This window comes from Aethalodelphis obliquidens, unplaced genomic scaffold, assembly GCF_003676395.1.
Source record: "Aethalodelphis obliquidens isolate GAN/ISIS:26980383/991018 unplaced genomic scaffold, ASM367639v1 scaffold5, whole genome shotgun sequence".
NCBI lineage: Eukaryota > Metazoa > Chordata > Mammalia > Artiodactyla > Delphinidae > Aethalodelphis > Aethalodelphis obliquidens.
The window spans coordinates 13,466,405-13,489,889 of NW_020837949.1; the positions used below are offsets into that span (position 1 = coordinate 13,466,405).

Sequence of the window (23,485 nt, forward strand, 5' to 3'; positions counted from 1 at the left end):
TGACTTTACATCCATTGGTTTTGAAACCCTCCTGGCTAGTTATTCTCTCAGAAGTTCTCGGTCCCCCCACCTGGCAGCCTTCTGTTACCACTGGTGATGCCCCACCTGTTTTACTGAAAGATCAGGATTATCTGGAGTTTCTCCACTTGGGCATTTCTCTGTTTTGCAGAGGAATTAATGCCTTAACTTCACTCGAAATTCCATTCCTTTTGATTAGTTTCTCTCCATCTTTTTTTTCCTCGTCTTTCAATCCTCCAGGCCTCTCAGCTGAGACCTTGAACCTTCCCTTCCACACCTTGCTTCTACCATCCCCCTACTATGAATAGTAACCTGTTCTCCAAATGGATGGTCTTCCCACGCGCACCTCAGCCATGCTCTCCCTGTGAGGCTCTCGTTGTTAGATGTGCTCTACTGAGTGAAAATCTTTGGTTTTTTTAAAAAATTCATTTATTTTATTTGTTTTTATTTTTGGCTGCATTGGGTCTTCGTTGCCGCGCACGCGCTTTCTCTAGTTGTGGCGAGGAGGGGCTACTCTTCGTTGCGGTGTGCGGGCTTCTCATTGCGGTGGCTTCTCTTGTTGCGGAGCACGGGCTCCGGGTGCGCGGGCTTCAGTAGTTGTGGCACGTGGGCTCAGTAGTTGTGGCTCGCGGGCTCTAGAGCACAGGCTCAGTAGTTGTGGCGTACGGGCTTAGTTGCTCCGCAGCATGTGGGATCTTCCCCGACCAGGGCTCGAACCCGTGTCCCCTGCATTGGCAGGTGGATTCTTAACCATTGCGCCATCAGGGAAGCCCCCTGAGTGAAAATCTTACAGTGTCTTCCATTTGTCCTAATTCTTCCAAAGTAACACAGATATATATTTTCTCTTGATATATTTGGAGACAACTTCCCTCTTTCCCTTTCAGCTTTTTATGCTTCTAATCTTAAATTTTTATTGAAGCTATTCCCCCAAGCATTGCTTTCTGATCAAAGCTGGCCGTCTCTGTTCTTTACTTTTGATGTCGTTAACTACCTTCTTATTCTTTGAATTCCACTTTTGTCTCCATTTTGATATCTCCTTTTCCTCCTAATCCTCAGTCGTAAGAAAACTCTCTAGACAAAATTGTTTCATCTTCTGTGTTCCAGACGCTCTCGTTAATACTCTATTTTTAGCTTTGTCATCACTCGTCCACAAAACTCTAGAAAGTCAGGACTACCTTCTAATCATTTTGAAAAATCCTCTCATACAGTGCCTGGCAGGTAGGTGGTAGAACTTAGTGTTTAATTTTTCTCTGTCCAGTTCCAGTACTTCTTTTACACAGTTCGCTGTTTCATATTTTTCTAAAACCTCCCAATGACTACCAATTTTTTCTCTCTAGCCCCAATTTGTTACTCATTTTCCAATCTTAAATTGCCTTGCGATCACCAGGATGTCCTGCTGGCAGCCCAGTGTAATAGAGTTCATTTTCTCACCCCAGTCCCTGCAAACCCACTTCCCACATAACTTTCCTAGTGGTCTTTGTTTAATAAGCTGCTTGAAGCATTTTTGAGTAAACTTAGGCATCAAGGCACATTTTGATCCTTATTCGTTAAGTAGCTCTCTCGCATTACTGGGCCTGGAGTCTCCACTGTGCCGTAATTCTCACATTTTCTGGGTTGTCTTTAACTGTCTGTGGTAACGCCATCTTCCCCAGGCCCCCAGGCTTAAGGATACTTGTGGATACATCTTTTTCTCTCTCCTTTGTCCTCAGCCTCCAGGCGTTGCTGATTCTTTCTCACTTGCTTTTCTAGCTCATGTTTCTTGTTGATTTCTAAGCCATTTTCCTCTGCCTGAATTATTCTCAATGGCCTTATTTTTGGTGTCCCTCTTCTAGGCTTCCCTGCTCCAGTCTGTGCCATGCTCAACTCTCAGAATAATCCTGTTAAACAGTATTTTTGTGGTGTTATTCTCCTGCTCATATATCAAAAAAGGACTTTCTTTCCTGGATTAATGTTGAGATCTTGCATGAAGCCTCATCTCTAGCTAGAAAATCGGGGAGACCAGAGATCTGAGGGTAAGTAGTAGTGACACCTCTCTTCTACTGATGTCTTTTTTTTTTTTTACCATGCTGTGTGGCTTGTGGGATCTTAGTTCCCGGACCAGGGATCGAAGCCGGGCCCCCTGCAGTGAAAGTGCAGAGTCCTAACCACTGGACCACCAGGAAATTCCCCTCTGATGTCTTGTTTGTGAAAGTATTGAACACCACTCTTTCTTTGTATTTTTTTTTAAATAACAACTTTATTGAAATATCATTTACACATATATGTCACCCATTTAAAGTGTACAGTGGTTTTAGGGATAGTCACGGGTTTATCTCATTTTAGAACATTTTCATCACCCCCAAAAGAAACCCCGTACCTCTTAGCAGTCACTCTGTATTCTCCTCTCTCCCCAGCTTCTGGCAACTAGTGATTTACATCCTGTATCTATGGATTTACCTATTCTGGACATTTCGTATAAATGGAATACAGGGTCTTTTGTGATTGGCTTCTTTCACTTAGCGTGATGTTTTCTAGGCTGTTCTAACTGGGTTTTCTTAGATCCTGTATTTGTCTGTTTGGCGTCCATTCATCAGAAGGCCAGCTGTCTTCATTGTATCATCTTATTCTCTGTATTCTTGATGCTCTGGCATTTGTGGGCTCCCTGCCCCTCCCAGGACTAGCCGGCTCTGAGAGATAGGAAAGGGCTCACCCTGTAGCACACTTTTCATACGCAAACGATCCAGTCCAGAGCCCACACCCCGAACCAACCAGGAACCAACCACGTCCTTTATCAAACTCTCACACACCAAGCTAATCTCTCCCCTGCCCTAAGTCAAACGAGGGCCAGGTGCCAAACAACTAAGAGACGGCCCTTCCCAAAGCCTGCCAGAATTATTCAGACTAGTCAGTCCTAAACTCTTTACCCTGCCCTGCTTTGCCTTTCCTGCAGAAAACACAATAAAGGCTCTGGCTCAGGCTTTCCCTGGCTCCTTCCTCCTCCTGACCCAAACTGAAGCTTCCCCATAGGGCCCGGTGGGTGTGGTGTGCTTGCCTTTCAGGCACCGTGAGTAATAAAAATCTTTCAATGGCACTGACCTCTCCTTGTCGTCATTCAGTCACTTCCATAAGTTAAAAATCTCACAGGTACAATTGAGACAAAGGCTCATGTCTGTTGTCGCATGTTCATTCCTTTCTATGACTGAATTATGTGCAGACACCACATTTTGTTTATTCACTCATCAGTTGATGGCCATTTGGGTTATTCTCACTTTTTGGCTATTATGAATAATGCTGCTAGGAGCATTTGTATATAAGTTTTTATGTGGATGTATGTTTTCGGGTCTCCTGGGTGTGGAATTGCTGGGTCATATGGTAACTATAATTAACATATGGAACTGCCAAACAACTTTATTTATTTATTTTTTTAACGTTTTTTATTGGAGTATAATTGTTTTACAATGGTGTGTTAGTTTCTGCTTTATAACAAAGTGAATCAGTTATACATATGTCCCCATACCTCCTCCCTCTTGCGTCTCCCTCCCTCCCACCCTCCCTATCCCACCCTTCTAGTTGGTCACAAAGCTCGGAGCTGATCTCCCTGTGCTATGCAGCTGCTTCCCACTAGCTATCTGTTTTACTGAACTACTTTCTGAAGTGGCTGCACAATTTTACAATCCCACCAGCAATCTGCGAAAGTTCCAATTTCTCCACGTCGTCACCAGCACTTGTTATTGTCCGTCTTTTTAAAATTTTAGTCATCCTAATAGATTTGAAGTGGTGTCTTACTGTGGTTTGATTTGCGGTTCTCTCTAATGACTGATCATGTTGGGCATCTTTTCATGTGCTTATTGGCCATTTGTTTGTCTTCCTGGAGATGTGTCTCCTTTGCCCATTAAAAATTGGGTTATTTGTCATTTTATTGTTGTGTTGTGAGAGTTCTTTACATATTATAGATATAAGTCCCTTATCAGATATATGATTTAATATATTTTTCCTATCCTGTGGATTGTCTTTTCACTTTCTTGCTGGTATCCTTAGAAACACAAATTTTTAAAATTTTGATGAGGTCTAATTTACCTGTTTTTTCTTTTGTCACTTCTGATTTTGGTGTCATACATAAGCTATCTTTGTCTAGTCCAAGGTCATGAAGATTTACTCGTAAGTTTTCTTCTAAGACTTTCATTATTTTAGCTCTTATATTTAGGCATATGATCCATTTTGAGTTAATTTTTGTATGTAGTATTAGATAGAGTCCAAGTTTTATTCTTTTGCATGTGGCTATCATTATCCCGCTGCATCATTTGTTGGCAAGACTATTCTTTCCCCATTGAATTGTCTTTTTTAAAAAATTATTTATTGACTTTATTTATTTTGGCTGTGTTGGGTCTTCGTTGCTGCTCATGGGCTCTCTCTAGTTGTGGTGAGCGGGGGCTGCTCTTCGTTGCAGTAGATCAATTAGGTGGAGAGTATTGCCATCTAATAATATTAAATCTTCCAGTCCATGAATATAGGATGTCTTTCCATTTATTTAGGTCTTCCTTAATTTCTTTTTTTTTAATAAATTTATTTATTTTTGGCTCTGTTGGGTCTTTGTTGCTGCACGGGCTTTCTCTAGTTGTGGCGAGCGGGCGCTACTCTTCATTGTGGTGTGTGGGCTTCTCATTGAGGTGGCTTCTCTTATTGTGGCGCACGGGCTCTAGGCACGCGGGCTTCAGTAGTTGTGGCACGTGGGCTCAGTAGTTGTGGCTTGCGGGCTCTAGAGTGCAGGCTCAGTAGTTGTGGTGTATGGGCTTAGTTGCTCCGCGGCATGTGGGATCTTCATGGACCAGGGCTCGAACCCGTGTCCCCTGCATCGGCAGGCAGATTCTTAACCACTGTGCCACCAGGGAAGTCCTGGTCTTCCTTAATTTCTTCCAGTGATGTTTCATAGTTTTCACTGTACAAATATTGTACTTTTTCTGTTACAGTTATTCTTAAGGGTTGTTTTTGTTGTTGTTGTTGCTATTGTAAATGGAATTGTTTGCTTAATTTCAGTTCATTTTGTTCATTGCTAGTATATAGAGATACGATTGATTTTTGTATATTGACCTTATATCCTGCAACCTAGCTGAACTTCTTTTTTTTTGTTCCAATAATTACTTTGTGAATTGCTTAGGATTTTTCATATACAAGATCACATCATCGGGGAATAGAGATGGTTTTAGTTTTTCCTTTCCAATCTGGATGCCTTTTATTTCTTTTTCTTGCCTAATTTCCCTGGTTAGAACATCCAGTACAATGTTGAATAGAAGTGGTGAGAGTAGCCATCCTTGTCTTGCTTCTAATCTTAGGAGGAAAACATCCAGTCTTTCACCAGTAAGTATGTTAGCTGTGGGTTAACAAAGAGCCTCTTGCCTTTTTGTCATCCTACACTATCCAGTTTCTCTTTCTACTCTCTAACTTTACAGCATAGTGGAAAGAATGTGAACCTTAGAATCAGACTCGGGTTTGAATTGACTGTTTTATTAATTCTACCAGGAAATGTTGAGTTTTAGAGACCAGTGAATAAAAGCAAATCCTTGCCCCCAAACTGCTGCTAATACAGTGAGAGAGACTGTTGTATGGGTTAAATCTTGCAGTGTGATAAGTGCTGTGATGTGGGTATGCTCAGAGCAGTGAGGAGTACAAGAAAACAGGTCCTTGGGAAGATTAGTACAACCTGAGGTTATGATGCCTGAATTGCTCTTGAACTGTAGGAGATGGTCTTGGAAGAGAGGAAACATGTGCAGAGAAGGGAATGTGGCTGGATTCTGTGAACCACAGGTAGGTCTGCGAGGCTGGGGATGGAGTGCTTGCAAGTGAAGGGCCAGAGGTGATCCTGGAGTTAGCAGAGCCGTCTCATCAAGGGCCTTGCAAGCTTCTGAAGGCTTTGTGAGGACTGAATTTGTGTGTTAGACCACTTGGGCAGTAGGGAAAGAGATGGACTAGTGATGGGTGAGACCATGAACAGGGAGACCTGGAGACAGGAGGTCATTGGGTAAGCAGGGGAGAATTGAGGGCCTAGAGTAAGGATGGAGGAAAAGAGTAGAATCAAGGAAGATTCAAAGGTAAACTTTTTTTTTTTTGTGGTACGCAGGCCTCTCACTGCTGTGGCCTCTCCCGCTGTGGAGCACAGGCTCCGGACGCGCAGGCTCAGCGGCCATGGCTCACGGGCCCAGCCGCTCCGCGGCATGTGGGATCCTCCCGGACCGGGGCACGAACCCGTGTCCCCTGCATTGGCAGTGGACCCTCAACCACTGCGCCACCAGGGAAGCCCTCAAAGGTAAACTTAATAAGGCATGCTGTGGGCTTCCCTGGTGGCACAGTGGTTAAGAGTCTGCCTGCCAATGCAGGGGACACGGGTTTGAGCCCCGGTCTGGGAAGATCCCACATGCCATGGAGCAACTAAGCCTGTGCACCACAACTACTGAGCCTGCGCACCTAGAGCCCATGCTCCACAGCAGGAGAAGCCATGGCAATGAGAAGCCTGCGACCGCAGCAAAGAATAGCCCCTGCACGCTGCAACTAGAGAAAATCCGCGTGGAGCAATGAAGACCCAACACAGCCAAAAATAAATAAAATAAATTTATAAAAAAAAACAAAAGGCATTTTGCAATTGACTGTGAGACGTGGAGGTGGATTTGGAGAGAATGATTATTGGGTTTCTGATGTGGCCTCTGGGTTGATTGGTGGGTTACCTGAGATTCAGTTTCCTCATCTGTAAAATGGGAAAAATGCTTCACAGATGACAGTATATTCAAATCTCTGAGCACAGGCATGTGGTTGGGACTCAGTAAATACTTATCCTTTTTGCTTGCCCCATTTTGTTTCTGTTTTTTCCATTCTCTAAATGTAGGTCTTCCTTTGGTTCTACCTTCAGAATGCTTTTCTTTGCTGTGTCCCACAGTTCCCACTGTCACCCCCATGCAGATGACCCCCAGATTTCTCTCTTCACCCTGATCTCTCTAGTAAGTATTTTTGACTGTGTTCTGAGCATCTACATGGCCTCTTAGCCCTCACAAGGGGGAACCATCCCCCAAATCTTCCTCCTCCTCATATCCATAGGCCTTTTTTTGTTTTTTTTGCGGTATGCGGGCCTCTCACTGTTGCGGCCTCTCCCGTTGCGGAGCACAGGCTCTAGACGTGCAGGCTCAGCGGCCGTGGCTCACGGGCCCAGCCGCTCCACGGCACGTGGGATCTTCCTGTACCGGGGCATGAACCCGTGTCCCCTGCATTGGCAGGCGGACTCTCAACCACTGCGCCACCAGGGAAGCCCTCCATAGGCCTTTTAATGGCACTGTCACTTCCTCAGCCACTCTGGCTTATAAATTCATCTTCTCTAGTGGAAAAAGCACATCTATCTCTGGTGGTTCCTAGTTTCCCAGAGTCTTTTTTTTTTTTTTTTTTTTTTTTCGGGTGGGGGCGGCCCCGCGTTGGGTCTTTGTTGCTGTGCACGGGCTTTCTCTAGTTGCGGCAAGCAGGGGCTACTCTTTGTTGCAGTATGCAGGCTTCTCATTGCAGTGGCTTCCCTTGTTGCGGAATGGGCTCTAGGCACGTGGGCTTCAGTAGTTGCAGCATGCAGGCTCAGTAGTTGTGGCGCATGGGCTTAGTTGCTCTGCGGCATGTGGGATCTTCCTGGACCAGTGTTTGAACCCGTGTCCCCTGCATTGGCAGGTGGATTCTTAACCACTGTGCCATGGGGGAAGCCCTTCCAGAGTCATTTTGACGTCTTTCTCTCTCTCTCTCTCTCATTTCCTCACATCCAGTGAAAATTCAGGCTCTGTTTACTCACCTCTGTAATGTACACATGTTTCCTTTCCCATCCCCATTGTTACCACCATCTTTCATGCCTTCATTATTCCTACCTGGACCAGAACAGTAGTTCTGTGATTTCTCTCCCTTTTGATCCATCCTGACGGCAGCTTCCAGACTGAGCTTCTGGAGACTCTGATTCGATCCTGACTCTCACCCTGTTGAGGATCTTCAGTGAGATCTGCACATCCGCTGGGTCAAGCTGAGCTTGCAAGCTTGTTGTTAAGGTGCTGCACGTCCAAGCCGAGTGTGCCTCTCCAGCTCTGTCTCCCTACATCCTTGTTGAAAACTGAGACAGTTTTCTGCACCTTTGGCATTACCCCTGTGTCTTCCCTTTCGGGAACTGTATTGTTCTCCAAGGTACAGTTCATTAATCTTGCCTGACTTTCATCAAACCAGATAATTCTCCTTCCTCATATCCTGTAGGACTTTGTGCTTACTTTTTACTTCTTTATTTTATTGAAGTATAGGTGATTTGCAATGTTTCATGTGTACAGAAATGTGATTTCCGTTATATACATATGTACACACACACACATACACACACATACACTTTATCAGGTTCTTTTCCATTATAGGTTATTATAAGGTATTGAATATAGTTCCCTGTGCTGTACAGTAGGTCCTTGTTGTTTATCTAGTTTATATATAGTAGTGTGTATATGTTAATCCCATACTCCTAATTTATCTCTCCCCTTCCTCCACCAATCACTATCCCCTTTGGTAAGCATAAGTTTGTTTTCTATGTCTGAGTCTATTTCTGTTTTGTTTTTTTTTAACTTTTTATTTTATATTGGAGTATAGTTGATTAACAATGTTGTGATAGTTTCAGGTGTACAGCAAAGTGATTCAGTTATACATATACATGTATCTATTCTTTTTCAAATTCTTTTCCCATTTAGGTTCTTACATAATATTGAGCAGAGTTCTCTGTGTTATACAGTAGGTCCTTGTTGGTTATCCATTTTAATTATAGCAGTGCATGCAAGTCAATCCCAAACTCCCAAACTATCCCCTCCCCCCACCCTTCCCCTTTGGTAACCATAAGTTCCTTCTCTAAGTCTGTGAGTCTGTTTCTGTTTTGTAAATAAGTTCATTTGTATCATTTTTTAAGATTCCACATACAAGTGATACCATATGATGTTTGTCTTTCTCTGTCTGACTTCCCTCAGTAAGATACTCTCTGGGTCCACCATGTTGCTGCAGATGGCATTATTTCATTCTTTTTTTATGGCTGAGTCATATTCCATTGTATATATACACACCATATCTTTTTTTTTTGGCCACACCACATGGCTTGTGGGATCTTAGTTCCCTGACTAGGGATTGAACCCATGCCCCCTGAAATGGAAGCGCAGAGTCCTAAACACTGGACCACCAGGGAATTCCCAATACACCATATCTTCTTTATCCATTCATCTGTCCATGGACATTCAGGTTGCTTCCATGTCTTGGCTATTGTAAATAGTGCTGCGGTGAACATTGGGGTGCTGCATGTATCTTTTCGAGTTAGTTTTCATTTTTTTCCGGATATATGCCCAGGAGTAGGATTGCTAGATCATATGGTAACTCTATGTTTAGTTACTTTGTGCTTGTGTAAAATGATTTGTGTACATATCTTATCTCTCCTACGAGATTTACTCTCCTTGAGGGTGCCTCCTTCATCTCTGTAACACCCACGATGCCCTCCCTCATATCCAATAAATATTTGTTGGGGGATATCCTACATTTCTCATCTTCCTGAAGCATGAGCTTTGCTTTTCCAAATGCCCATCCCCAAAGGTCTGTGACACAGGCAGTGGTGAGAGGATGAAGGACGACTGACTTTTCCCTGTGGATCTTATAATTTAATACAGAGTAGTACGGGGATATTACACAGACTCTTTCTTATTTAAATTCCTGGTAACTGAGTCCCATAGCATTTGGTGAGTTTGGTATAGTCTGTACAGCACTGAACTCTTTATATGGCTTGCATGGATGTAAGTCATCATAGGCTGCATGGGAGCTAGAAAGATGAAGAAATTAATCCAAGTGCTGTGCAGTTATATAGAGCTGTAGGTACCAGTCTGATTTTTCCTTGTAGAATTTAGAACTTAAATTTACATACTTCTCGGGCACTTGCAGTCAAAATAAATAGCCAGGTGATTCATTTGGGAAATTCTACAAGGTATGCCCTGCCCTCCCCTGCTCCTCCCTGGAATGGCTTCTCAGCAAGGCCGCCTCAGCTGGGCTTGGACGGAGGTGGCTCTCTGTCCTAGTCTCCTATCGGTGATTTCCAGGAACTGAGAAGGGATGCAGGAAGAATAGAAAGCATTAGATAGTCTGTCTTGGGCTTTAAAAAAACGAAAATACTCAGTTCCTATAGCACTCGTCTCCTGGCAGCCAGACAGGGAGGGAGAGAAACTGTGAAAGGTGCCAGGGTGCCAACAAGAGCATCCGTGTCCTTGGCAGCACTCAGAATAGCAGTCAGGCTCTCAGTGATTCATCGCACGCAGGCCTGCCCACTCGTGGTCCAAGCGGCCGAGCATAGGGTGAGTCAGGCCTCCCGCGGCTTCCTCCCCGACTGCGATTCTGTGTCCTCCCCAGTCTCGCTGGGCTGGGAGCGGAGGGGAGGCCCGTGATGCTGGAGGCCGTGCCCGTGAGGAGAGGGTGCCAGTTCTGGACTGTTCCCTCCTGAAGGGTTTCCTGCTCCTGTCTGCACTAAGCCCTAGGGAAATTTGGAGAAGAAGAGGAATCCTGATATTTGGAAGAGGGGGTAGTTTAGGGGCCTATCTAAAATCGGGGCCACCTTGCCCCACTGAGCTGAACAGTGCTCCTACGTTGACCCTACAGTAGTTCTCATTGTGATGTCCTGCCCCTCTCCAATTGGATGGGCGTTCTGTTCTCTTGCTTTGTCCCACTCTCTTCTCTTCATTCTTTTCTCTGTCCCCTTGCTCAGTAAGAATTATATGTATTTATGAAATCACAGCTGTTGGATTTTTCCTTCTCAGGATCGTTTTTCAGCCAGGTGCATCCACATCTCTTGGCTGGTCCTCCCCTATCCTAGTCCTAATGGAGAGAATAGCCCAGCGTTCTCAACACCAATCCTCCAGTGTGGACCCAGGCCCAGAGTTCACCACCTTTGTTCCCCTTTGACCCGCAGCAGAATCACTAGTTGAAAAATCATCCTAATGCCACGCAGTGCTTGAAAATGCATCCTTCTGGGCTTCCCTGGTGGTGCAGTGGTTGAGAGTCCGCCTGCTGATGCAGGGGACATGGGTTCGTGCCCTGGTCCGGGAAGATCCCACATGCCGCTGAGCGGCTGGGCCCGTGAGCCATGGCCGCTGAGCCTGTGCGTCCGGAGCCTGTGCTCCGCAACGGGAGAGGCCACAACAGTGAGAGGCCCGCGTACCGCAAAAAAAAAAAAAAAAAAGCATCCTTCTTCGTCTGGTTAACCCGAGACAGACCCTGGGTCTCAGGATCTCCTTCAGCCGAGCTCTCATTCTCTCCTTGATGCAAGGCTCTTGCTGTGTGTCCCACTTCACTTTTGTAGCAAGTCACTTTCCTCTTTGCCACTTTCCCAGCACTGATTTTCTTGGATCCACTCGAGTTAAAACTGAAGTGTCCCTGTTCCTTCTTCACAGCGGGAGCTCCTTGCTTCCAGCTCTGCGTGTGTCTATCACCAGACTTGTTCCACGACACCTTATGGCCATCCAGACACAGCTAGTTTCGGTGGCTTGTCTAGAATGACATAGCACTGTCTGGATGAGAATGATAATTTATTCTTTTAGAGTTTTTTTTTAATTATTAATTTTATTATTTTATTTTATTTATTTATTGCTTCTGGCTGCATTGGGTCTTCGTTGCTGCTCGCAGGCTTTCTCTGGTTGTGGTGAGCGGGGGCTACTCTTCGTTGCGGTGCACGTGCTTCTCATTGCGGTGGCTTCTCTTGTTGCGGAGTACGGGCTCTAGGTGCGTGGGCTTCAGTAGTTGTGGCGTGCGGGCTCTAGAGCACAGGCTCAGTAGTTGTGGCGCACGGGCTTAGTTGCTCTGTGGCATGTGGGATCTTCCCGGACCAGGGATTGAACCCGTGTCCCCTGCACTGACAGGCGGATTCTCAACCACTGCACCACCAGGACAGCCCTAGACGTTTTCTATTTTCCCTTCCTTGTGGCTGCATGGCATACACACTCTGAAGAGAATGCAGCTTTAGTAACAAAATATCCAAGGGCTTTTATTTCCAAAAAGAGCTGGACAAGATGAAGCACTGGGGGCTGTGTGGATTATACCCTGCGTGAGGATAGGAAACAGGAGGAGGTTGGGTGTGAAAAACACTTCACTTTTGTGGGGTCAGCGCTTGTAATGAACATGACCGGGTCTCTGGGTCACAGCTAATTCTAAGCCCTGGCAGATGACCCATTTATTTCCAACACATTACACAATATTTTAAAGCACAAGGGATAGTTATCTAAAATTCATTTCAGTGAGGCAACTTGGGGCACTTAAAGGTGAAGTGTTTTGAAGTCGCTTTCATTTTTATCATCAGATCAATGTCATGAAATGGGTAGGACAGAGATTTAGGCCCACTGTAAAGTGAGGACACTGCGGCACTGTGAGTGAATGAATGAATAAATGAATGAGGTCATTCGGCATTTATTCCAAAGAGCATAGGCTTGGTTAGCACAGCTGGGTCTAGACCCCTGATCTATGTTTGATTTCTTTTGGTTTTTTAAAATAAATTTATTTATTATTTATTTATTTTGGCTGCATTGGGTCTTTGTTGCTATGCATGGGCTTTCTCTAGTTGCGGCGAGCGGGGGCTACTCTTCGTTGCAGTGCGCGGGCTTCTCACTGCGGTGGCTTCTCTTGTTGTGGAGCACGGGCTCTAGGCATGTGGGCTTCAGTAGTTGTGGCTCGCGGGCTCTAGGGCGCAGGCTCAGTAGTTGTGACGCACGGGCTTAGTTATTCTGCGGCATGTGGGATCTTCCCGGACCAGGGCTCTAACCCGTGTCCCCTGCATTGGCAGGTGGATTCTTAACCACTGCGCCACCAGGGAAGTCCTATGTTTGGTTTCTATCACACTGCTCTCTTTTCAGGAAGCTTCTCTCACGTAAGAGATGAGATGAAGCCACCCCCAGGAAGACCTGTGCTCTGAATTGTTTTATTAAAGCGGGAATGGGTTTCCTTGAATTATCCACATGCTCTTCCCTAGAGCAGTGCCTGTATCATCTGGAATTTATTCTGAGTCCTGGGAGCAGCCTGCCCTCTGCAGTCCCTCAGGGCTCAGCTCCTCCGGCTCTGTCCCCCCTTCCCAGACCCATTCCTGCTGGCGCCCACCTGCCTTTCTCCTGATTGTGTCATTTCCCAACAAGTGGCTCCTTTTCTTGTCAGCTCCTTGGCTTGTAGGGCAGGAGAAGGGAATGGTATACTCCTTGCCCCCTAGAGACGCTTCCCTTCATTCCACAAGTAGTTAGTAAGCGCCTGCTGTGTGCTGGATTCCCTGATTATACCACCTGTCATCACCATGTCCATCTACCGACTTCAAGAAGTTCTCTCTCTTCTCTAATGAGTTCAGTGCTGGACTGATAGTGTCCCACCCTGTTTACTGCCATCACTGCCAAGGAATTGAATGTCCATGTTACTGACCACCCAAACATCCCACCCTTCTCGTTTTCTAGACTTCCTACTCTAGTGCCTCCTTTTTCAGGACGCTGCAGTCACCCATGACGACATTAGGCTTATTGTACTTCGTAATCACGTGGGACTGTTCCTCATCCAGCCTTTTCAGCTCAAAAATCTCTCTGACCACGTTTCACAGGATTGACAGGCTATGATCCTGGCTCTCCTCTCCTTTCCCTTGCCTTTGACAGACATCACTAATTTATGGCCAAGGCACTGAGTCCAGCTGAGCCTGGACACAGCCTTGAAAGTCTTCCTCAACATGAACCACTAATGTCACTACATATTAACATATTTGGTCTAAGAGTTTACAACAATTTTCAGAACATTTTAGGACCACAACCTCTTTCTGTCTTTCCCACCTCCACTCACCATGACCTTCAGGCCCTGGATCTCTCATTCTCCCAGTTTAGGTTGCCTTCTCTTGTTTCTTTGCAAAGCTCAGAAAACCCCTTAGTTGACCATTTCAAAAATGTGCTTTCTATGATCCAAGAATGCCTCACTCCTTGGATTTTTATTACACAAATCTTAAGCATACTTAGAACCACCCTCTCAATGCCATAGCTTTTCCCTCTCTCCCCCTTAGAGTGCCAGGCATTGATGGCTGGCCCACCAGGTGAGTTTGCTGCACATGTGTGCTCTCCAGCCTCATCTGGGCCCCAGTGACACTCGGCAATCATTTAATTCCTCCTCTCGTGGCTCCCTGTGTCACCTTCTGCAGTAGACGTGCCCTTGTTGAACCATCAGAATCACTCCTGGCCCGTCTCCAGAAGCAGATGACTTCATTTCTTATCTTACTGATAAGTGTGGAGCCATCTTCCTTCTTCTCCACTAAAAAATTGTCTCTTCGAATAGATAAAGAAGATGTGGTATGTATATACACAATGGAATATTACTCAGCCATAAAAAGGAACGAAATTGGGTCATTTGTAGAGACATGGATGGATCTAGAGACTGTCATACAGAGTGATGTAAGTCAGAAAGAGAAAAACAAATATCGTATATTAACGCATATATGTGGAACCTAGAAAAATGGTACAGGTGAACCGGTTTGCAGGGCAGAAATACAGACACAGATGTACAGAACAAACGTATGGACACCAAGTGGGGAAGGCGGAGGTGGTGGTAGTGGTGATGGGATGAATTGGGAGATTGGGATGGACATATATACACTAATATGTATAAAATAGATAACTAATAAGAACCTGCTATATAAAAATAAATGAAATGAAATTCAAAAAAATACGTTTATTCATCCAAAATGCAAAAAAGTTAAATGTATATATATTTTAAAAAATTGTCTCTTTACTTTCTCCCACCCTTTCCCCCTTCACTTCTGTCTACATCATCCTGACCTTGTGCCAGGTCTCTCCACCCTTCTCCCTCTTATCTACTTCTGCCCCATCACTTCACTCTTCTTTCTTTCTCTAATCTCCAGTCTCCCACAGGGCACCAATTCTTTCTAGTCCTTCAGTCTCTCCTAACCTAAAAACACAGACAAAAACCACGAATCAAAAGGATGCCGCAAAACCTTTCCCCTCAACATACAACCCTCTCTCTTCATCTTCACTGTTAAATGAATTGAAAATCATCTATACCCTAAATAGTGCGCCACCACCTTCTGCCCCATTCTGACCCTCCCTCTCCACTTGCAGCCATCGGCTTCTATGCATTACCCTCCAAGGAGCCCCCTTCCTGTCCCCACTCGCTCCTTCATTCCCATCCTGTGGCCACTAGTCAGGTCCAGACCTTCCTTATCTCTCACCTGGCTGTTTAGGGGCCTCTGTCTCCTCTTTTCAATATGTTTTGTACACCAATGCCTAGCTAATCAATCTCAGGGACAACTCTGAGGACTTCATTCTTCTGCTCAAAATTAAATGGAAAATGCTTGATTTAGCAATCATGGCATCCTGTCCCCAGTCCCCTCCTACCTTTCCCGCTACCTCTCTACTTGGACTGGACTCCATACTAAAATATACCCTCTGTTGTTCTTCCTCTAAACCTTGACTCAAGCTACTTCTTCTGGAGCAGCCTCGCCTTCTTACCTGTCTTTCAAAGCTCAGCTCAAGTTCCATTACCTTCATGAATCCTTTAGAGATTCCCATGACCAGGTGTTATCTCCCCTCTGAATTTCTTTTTTTTTTTTAATCTACCAACCTCATTTTATTTTTTATAAATTTATTTATTTATTTGGCTGCGTTGGGTTTTTGTTGCTGCGCGCAGGCTTTCTCTAGTTGTGGCGAGCAGGGGCTACTCTTTGTTGCGGTGTGCAGGCTTCACATTGTGGTGGCTTCTCTTGTTGTGGAGCATGGGCTCTAGGCGCGTGGGCTTCATAGTTGTGGCTCACGGGCTCTAGAGTGCAGGCTCAGTAGTTGTGGTGCACGGGCTTAGTTGCTCCGTGGCATGTGGGATCTTCCCGGACCAGGGCTTGAACCCATGTCCCCGGCATTGGCAGGCGGATTCTTAACCACTGCGCCACCAGGGAAGTCCCCATCTCAACCATTTTTAAGTGTACAATTCAGTGGCATAAATTACATTCACAGTGTTGTGCAACCATCACCACTGTCTTTTTCTAAAATGTTTTCATCACCCCAAACAGAAACTCTATAGCCATTAAGCAATAACTCCCCAGCCCGTGGTAACCTCTTATCTACTTTCTGTCTATGAATTTGCCTCTTCTAGATATTTCATATAAGTGGAATCATATAATATTTGTGCTTTTATGTCTGGTTTATTTCACTTAGTATAACATTTTCAAGGTTCATCCGTGTTATATTAAGTACCAATACTTCACTCCTTTTTATAGCTGATTAACATCCCACGGTGTGGCTGTACCACATTTTTATCTGTTTGTCTGTTGATGGACACTTAGGTTGTTTCTACCTTTTAGCTATTGTGAATAATGCTGCAGTGAACACTGGCATAAAAATATCTGTCTGAGTCCCTGTTTTCAGTTTTTCTGGGTATATACCTAGGGATAGAATAGCTGAGTCATATGGTAATTCTATGTTTAGCTTTTTTAGGAACCCAGTGTAGAGTTTTTAAAATTCAAATTACTTAATGACTTTTTAAAATGAGGAATTACACATAAAATCAGATTTTTTCCTAATTTCTCTTGAAAAAAAATGAGAAAGTCTGGCTCTCCTGGGTCCACGTCTCTGTAGCGATATGATCTGCTGGGGATGAGTGGGGAACAGTCACTATAGATGAGGTGTCTGGTCTCGGCTCAACAAGGTCATTATCCAGCTGGTATCAGATGTTGGCACCTCCTGTCTGGGCCTAGTTCTAAGACTTTGCTCTAGTCCCCTCCCTTCATTGTGTCTTCCCAACCCGCCCATACGGACACTATTTCCCTCCTGTGTTCGTGCTCACCCCGTGTTATTATTTGTGTACATGCTGTTCCTCTCCCTGTCTAGGCTGTAATTATCTGAGGGCAGAGTACCTGTTTTTTTATCTCTGATTTACCAGAACTGACTGGCACATTGTTTATACCCAAAGTCTTAATTATATTGAATTTTTGTTTTAAAATATTTTAAATTAATTTTTATTGGTGTATGGCTGACAATGTTGTATTAGTTTCTGCTGTACAGCAAAGTAAATCAGTTATACATATACATATATTGAATTTTTTAAATTGAACAGTTGAGGTTTAGGGCAGAACTAATTTGTACAGTTATGACTGAGTCAAGCAAGTGCTAGATTGCATTATGGCATGTTATAAGAAAAGGGAAAAAGTCTAAAATTGGGGAAGTGAATTATAGATTACAGGCAATGCAGGAAGGGCTAACCACTTCCTCATTTAAAATATTTCTTCATGAGAGTTTTCTTTTTTATCATTCTAGGCTGTAGTCTGAAGAAAATCATCTAAAAGATGTTTTATGGAAAACTGATGTACAGTATCATAGAACAAGTTAATAAGAAATAGAATTAAAGTGTAATGTCTATACCCATATGCAAGAGAATAAATTTGGACCCCTACCTCACATCATATACAAAAAATAACTCAGAATAGATCACTGTAAAGTAGTGCAGCCACTATGGAAAACAGGATGGAGTTTCCTTAAAAAAACAAAAATATGGCTTCCCTGGTGGTGCAGTGGTTGAGAGTCCGCCTGCCGATGTAGGGGAGATGGGTTCGGGACACGGGTTTGTGCCCCAGTCCGGGAAGATCCCACATGCCATGGAGCGGCTGGGCCCATGAGCCATGGCCGCTGAGCCTGCGCGTCCGGAGCCTGTGCTCTGCAATGGGAGAGGCCACAACAGTGAGAGGCCTGCATACCACAAAAAAAAAAAAAAAAAAAAATAGAGCTACCATATGATCCAGCAGTCCCACTCCTGGGCATATATCTGGAAAAGATGAAAACTCTAATTTGAAAAGATACAAGTACCCCAGTGTTCATAGGAGCACTATTTACAGTAGCCAAGACATGGAAACAACCTAAGTGTCTGTGAACAGACAATTGGTTTAAGAAGATGTGGTATGTATAAACAATGGACTGTTACTCAACCATAAAAAAGAATGAAATAATGCCATTTATAGCAACATGGATGGACCTAGAGAATATCTTACTAAGTGAAGTAAGTCAGACAGAGAAAGACAAACATCATATGATATCACTTATATGTGGAATATTAAAAAATGATGCAAATGAACTTATTTACAAAACAGAAGTAGACTCACAGACATAGAAAACAAATTTATGTTTATCAAAGGAGAAAGGGAGGTGGGAGGGATAAATTAGGAACATGGGATTAACAGAGATGAACTATTATATGTAAAACATAAGCAACGAGGATTTACTGTATAGTACACGGAACTATATTCAATATCTTGTAATAACCTATAATGGAAAATAATCTGAAAAAATATAGATAACTGAATCACTTTGCTGTACACCTGAAATTAATACAGTATTGTAAATCAACTATATTTCAATTAAGAAAGAGATTGTCACCTAAATGTAAGAGCGAAAACCATAAAACCCTTAGAAGAAAACGTAGGAGTAAATCTTTGAGTCAAGCAGTGGTTTCTTAGATAAAGGAGAAGCAACAAAAGAAAAAAATAAACAAATTGGACTTCATCAAATTGAAAACTTTTGTGTTTCAAAGGACACCACTGAGAAAATGAAAAAGCTCATGGAATGGGAGACCATACTTGCAAATCATAAATCTAATAAGGAAATTACATCCAGAATATATAAAGAGCTCTGACAACTCAACAGTAAAAGGAAAAATAACCCAATTAAAAAATAGGCAAAGAGGGCTTCCCTGGTGGCGCAGTGGTTAGGGGTCCTCCTACCAGTGCAGGGGACATGGGTTCGAGCCCTGATCCAAGAAGATCCCACATGCCGCAGAGCAACTAAGCCCGTGAGCCACAACTACTGAGCCTGCGCTCTAGAGCCCGCGAACCACAACTACTGAAGCCCGCGCGCCTAGAGCCCGTGTTCTGCAACAAGAGAAGCCACCACAATGAGAAGCCCGCACACTGCAGCGAAGAGTAGCCCCCGCTCGCCGCAACTAGAGCAAGCCCGCGCACAGCAGTGAAGACCCAACACAGCCAAAAATAAATAAATATTTTAAAAAATAGGCGAATCTGAAGAGATATTTCTCCAAAGAAGTTATACTGAGCACCTGAAAAAGTTTAACATCATTAGTTATTGGAGAAATGCAAATCAAAACCACAATGAGATACCTACCACTTCATACTCACTAGGATGGCTATAATATATTTTTTTTTAATGACAATAACAAATGTTGGAGAATTTATGGAGAAACTGGAACCCTCATCCATTGCTGGTAGGTTTGTAAATGGTGTAGCCACTTTGGAAAACAGTTAGGTGGTTCCTTAAAATGTTAAAATAGAGTTACCATGTGTTCCAGCAATTCTACTCTTAGGTAAATTAGCAAGAGAAATACAAACATATGTCCACGCAAAAACTTGTACACAAGTGTTCATTGCACCATTATTCATAATAGCCCAAAATTGGAAGCAACCCAAATTTTCATCAACTAGTGAATGGATAAACAAAATACAGTATATCCATGCAATGGAATATTACTCAGCCAGAAAAAGGAATGAAGTATTGGTACATGCTCTAACATAGATGCATCTTGTAAGCATTATGCCAAGTGAAATAAGTCAGACACGAGAGACTATGTGTGTGATGATTCCATTTATATGAAATGTTCACAATAGGCAAATCTATAGAGATATAAAGTAGCTTAGTAGTTGTCTGGGGCTGGGGGGTACGGGAGTAAGGAGTGACTGCTCACTGGTACAGGGTTTCTTTTTTGGGGCGATGAAAATGTTCTAAAACTGGATCGTAGTGATGGTTGTACAACTTTGTGAATATATTAGAAATCACTGAACTGAAAAAAATAGAAAAGAAACAGAGGACCCAGACATAAAATGCTATTCATTCCTCTTACATAGCTAATAAAGTACACAGTACTCAAAGATAACCAAAAAAAAAAAATGTGTCTGAAGTAGTTTAGACTAAAGCATTTACACATGACCTGGAATGATGCCTTGAGTTTGCTTTAAAATGCCCCAGACATCCTTCCATGCAAAATAAACTTGGGTGGGAGTTGGATGAAATAAAATGGACAAAATATGGGTAATTGTTGAGGCTGTAGGATGGGCACGTGGAGTTTATTATACTGCTCTATTTTTGTGAATGTGAAAAAAAATTTTCCCATAATAAAAGTTTAAAAAAAAGTCTAAGGGCTTCCCTGGTGGTGCAGTGGTTGAGAATCTGCCTGCCAATGCAGAGGACAAGGGTTCAAACCCTGGTCTGGGAAGATCCCACATGCCACAGAGCAGCTGGGCCCATGCACCACAACTACTGAGCCCGCGTTCTAGAGCCCGTGCTCCACAGCAGGGGAAGCCACTGCAGTGAGAAGCCTGTGCACCGCAACAGAGTAGCCCCCGCTCGCCGCAGCTAGAGAAAGCCCGTGCGCAACAACAAAGACCCAACGCAGCCAAAAAAAAAAAGAAAAAAGAAAAAAAAGTCTAAGACATCTGCAATTCGGTAGTTACATACAAAGTATGTCTGTGTTTGTTTGGGGAGCTCCATGTGGAGAGCTGTGACTGTGGACTCCGTGGGGTCCCAGGCATGTGTACCCACGTGGATGAGGAGGGATGAGGGTTTTACCTGGAGGAGAGGCCAGAGCACTTTGGGGATGTGTTAGTTTCCTAGGGCTGCTGTACAAGGTTCCACAAACCGGCGGGCTTAAAATCACAGAAATTTATTCCCTCGTAATTCTGAAGGCTTAGAAGTTTCAAATCAAGGTGTCAGCGGAGCCAGGCTCTCTCTGAGGCTCTAGGGAAGGATCCTTCCTTGCCTTCTATAGCTGGCAATCCTTGGGGTTCCTGGCTTACAGATGCACCCCTCCAATCGCTGCCTCTGCTGTCACGTGGCCCTTTCCCCGCCTCTCATCATGTGATCCTCCATCTGTGTGTCTGTCTCCAACTCTGTTTTCCCTATTCCCAAGGGCACCCCCCTAACTGAATGTGACCGCATTTTAACTTGGCCTCTGCAAAGACCCTATTTCCAAATAAGGCCATGTTCACAGGGAGCAGGGGTTAGGAACCCAACATGTCTTTTTTTTTTTTTTAAGGGTTTTTTTTTTTTTTGCGGTACGCGGGCCTCTCACTGCTGTGGGCTCTCCTGTTGCGGAGCACAGGCTCCGCACGCGCAGGCTCAGCGGCCATGGCTCATGGGTCCAGCCGCTCCGCGGCATGTGGGATCTTCCCGGACTGGGGCACGAACCCGTGTCCCCTGCATTGGCAGGCGGACTCTCAACCACTGCGCCACCAGGGAAGCCCCCAACATGTCTTTTGGGGGGTGAGAGGGACACAGTTCAACCCATGCAAGGGCACAAGGCAGAATAAGCAGAAGGAAGAAGCCAGGTTCTCATCAGTGCATGTCTCTACAGCTGGGGCGTCAGCTGCCCCACAGGCAGGCCACAGTGGACACTGTGTTGGCAATGACTAGACTTGAGCAAAATGCATCCCTCCCCAGCCAGCTTTATCTTTCCCAAACCGAGACAAGCCTTTTCCGGGACCCATTTCCCACTCGGCAGCCTTGACTGATGAATGACACATCGAGACTCTTCCAGTCCATCCTTTCACCAGAATGTTCTTGGGGATAATTCTAAGCAGTATGCACTTGAGATATAGCTCAGAAAAGGTCCGTTTCCTCCTCTCTGACACAGACACACACAGCACTTTTAGAGTTTATCTTTTGAGTCGGCTGCTGAAGTTATTTTAGACTCTACAGTTAAATTGACCCAGAAATCATTCCTCCTTTGAAATTTCCTCTGAAATGTTATTCACTCCGGCTCTAACTGAGGATTGCATTGTGCTGTTCCTTGCTCTGTAATCTTACTCTGGCCTTTGACCAAAAGCAGTAAAATCAGACCTCCATCTTAAATGGTTCTTAAAACATATATAATATATTCTAGTAACTCAGATATCTGATAATGCCGTGAAGTTCCAGATACTTGCTCGCTTGAAGAGTTTCGTGGAGGCAGGGCAAGCTCCTCCGTGCTCATGAACTGTGTGGGCCACAGACTGTTGGTGACTTTGCAGAGGACGTTGGAGGGAATAGAGGTATGAGGAGAAGGGGCTGGGCTTTGGGCTCCTTCACGTCCTCCGTAGCCATCTTTAACCTGGATTTTGGATCCAATTGATACGAATGATTTTCAACGCTTTTTTTTTTTTTTTTTTTTTTTGCGGTACGCGGGCCTCTCACTGTTGTGGCCTCTCCCGTTGCGGAGTACAGGCTCCGGACGCGCAGGCTCAGTGGCCATGGCTCACGGGCCCAGCCACTCCACGGCATGTGGGATCTTCCCAGACCGGGCACGAACCCGTGTCCCCTGCATCGGCAGGTGGACTCCCAACCACTGCGCCACCAGGGAAGCCCAACCCATTTGTTTTCATCTCATTGCTCTTGGAGGAGTGGGAAAGGCCTAAGCAAGAAGGAGCTGATGCTGTTTGGAGGAGAGGGAGGGAGGAGGCTGCCTGACCCAGGTGCAGGGAGATGACAGCCAGGGCTAACTTGGCCGCTGGTCTGGAGCTTAGATGCGAACCACTGTGGGCTCCTGGGCAGAGATGAAGAGACTGGTGAGCACGAGATGAAACATTGATCCCTGGTGCCCCGGCCCCTGTGTACAAGCAGAGGTTAAGCCAATAGCAGTATCCATACAAGGCCGATAGTGATATTTTAAGAGCATCCACGTATTGCCTGCGTCCTCAGAGCGAGGCACTGTGCTCACAGCTTTACGTGCACTGGGAACCTGCCAGCCACACTGACTTTCTGTACTGTGTATGAGACTAATTCATCCTTTTACCTTGGGTGGGCTCTTCCATCTAGTTTTTTAACCGATTTACAGAAGGTTCTCAGTTTTACAGTAAAGCTTGTTTCTCCCTTCTCCTATGGTGCAGTTAATATACTGTATACAATTTGTAGAAAGTCTGTTTACAGAAGGCTCTGTAAGAAGATCCCTTTTCTTGAAAGCACAGAAACATGAATAACAGAAAGGCTCAGAGTCCATTGATGGTTCACTTATCACAAGCAATATTGAATGCGATAGAATTAATTGTACCACTAGAAGGGCCTGGGACTGAGGTCCTAGGAGCTTTTTATAACTGGATTGAAAGGATCCATAGACTCACCCCTGACATCCAGTCAGAAGCTCACCTAACCCACAATAGAACCGGGGGAATATTTTTTTCACTATCCTTTAAAAAAGATCTTCCGAGGCGAGCCCATTATTTCCTTTGTTAGTTTGGATCAGAGTCTAATAGCCCCAACAAGTCAAAGTTGCTTTGCACTCTTGCTATGATTTGAGTCTATTCCTTTTATGTCATGTTCTCAGTGGAGGTGGAAAAGACACTGTCACCTCGATGTATGTATACCTGTTAAATTCCTGAAAACTGCTGTTAACTCTCACATTAAAATGATTGCTACCTTCTTTTCTAGTGTGTGTTTCTGAC

General features: G+C 44.5%; 1 long non-coding RNA gene across 1 annotated transcript in view; it reads left to right on the forward strand.

The window, feature by feature from the left end:
• The first annotated feature begins 882 nt into the window (after positions 1 to 882).
• The window catches only part of LOC113618030 (uncharacterized), a 31,826-nt gene continuing 9,223 nt past the window's right edge, over positions 883 to 23,485 (forward strand). Inside the window, exon 1 of the long non-coding RNA XR_003431857.1 lies at positions 883 to 2,030. This is a non-coding gene — a long non-coding RNA (uncharacterized LOC113618030). The remainder of the gene's footprint in view (positions 2,031 to 23,485) is intronic.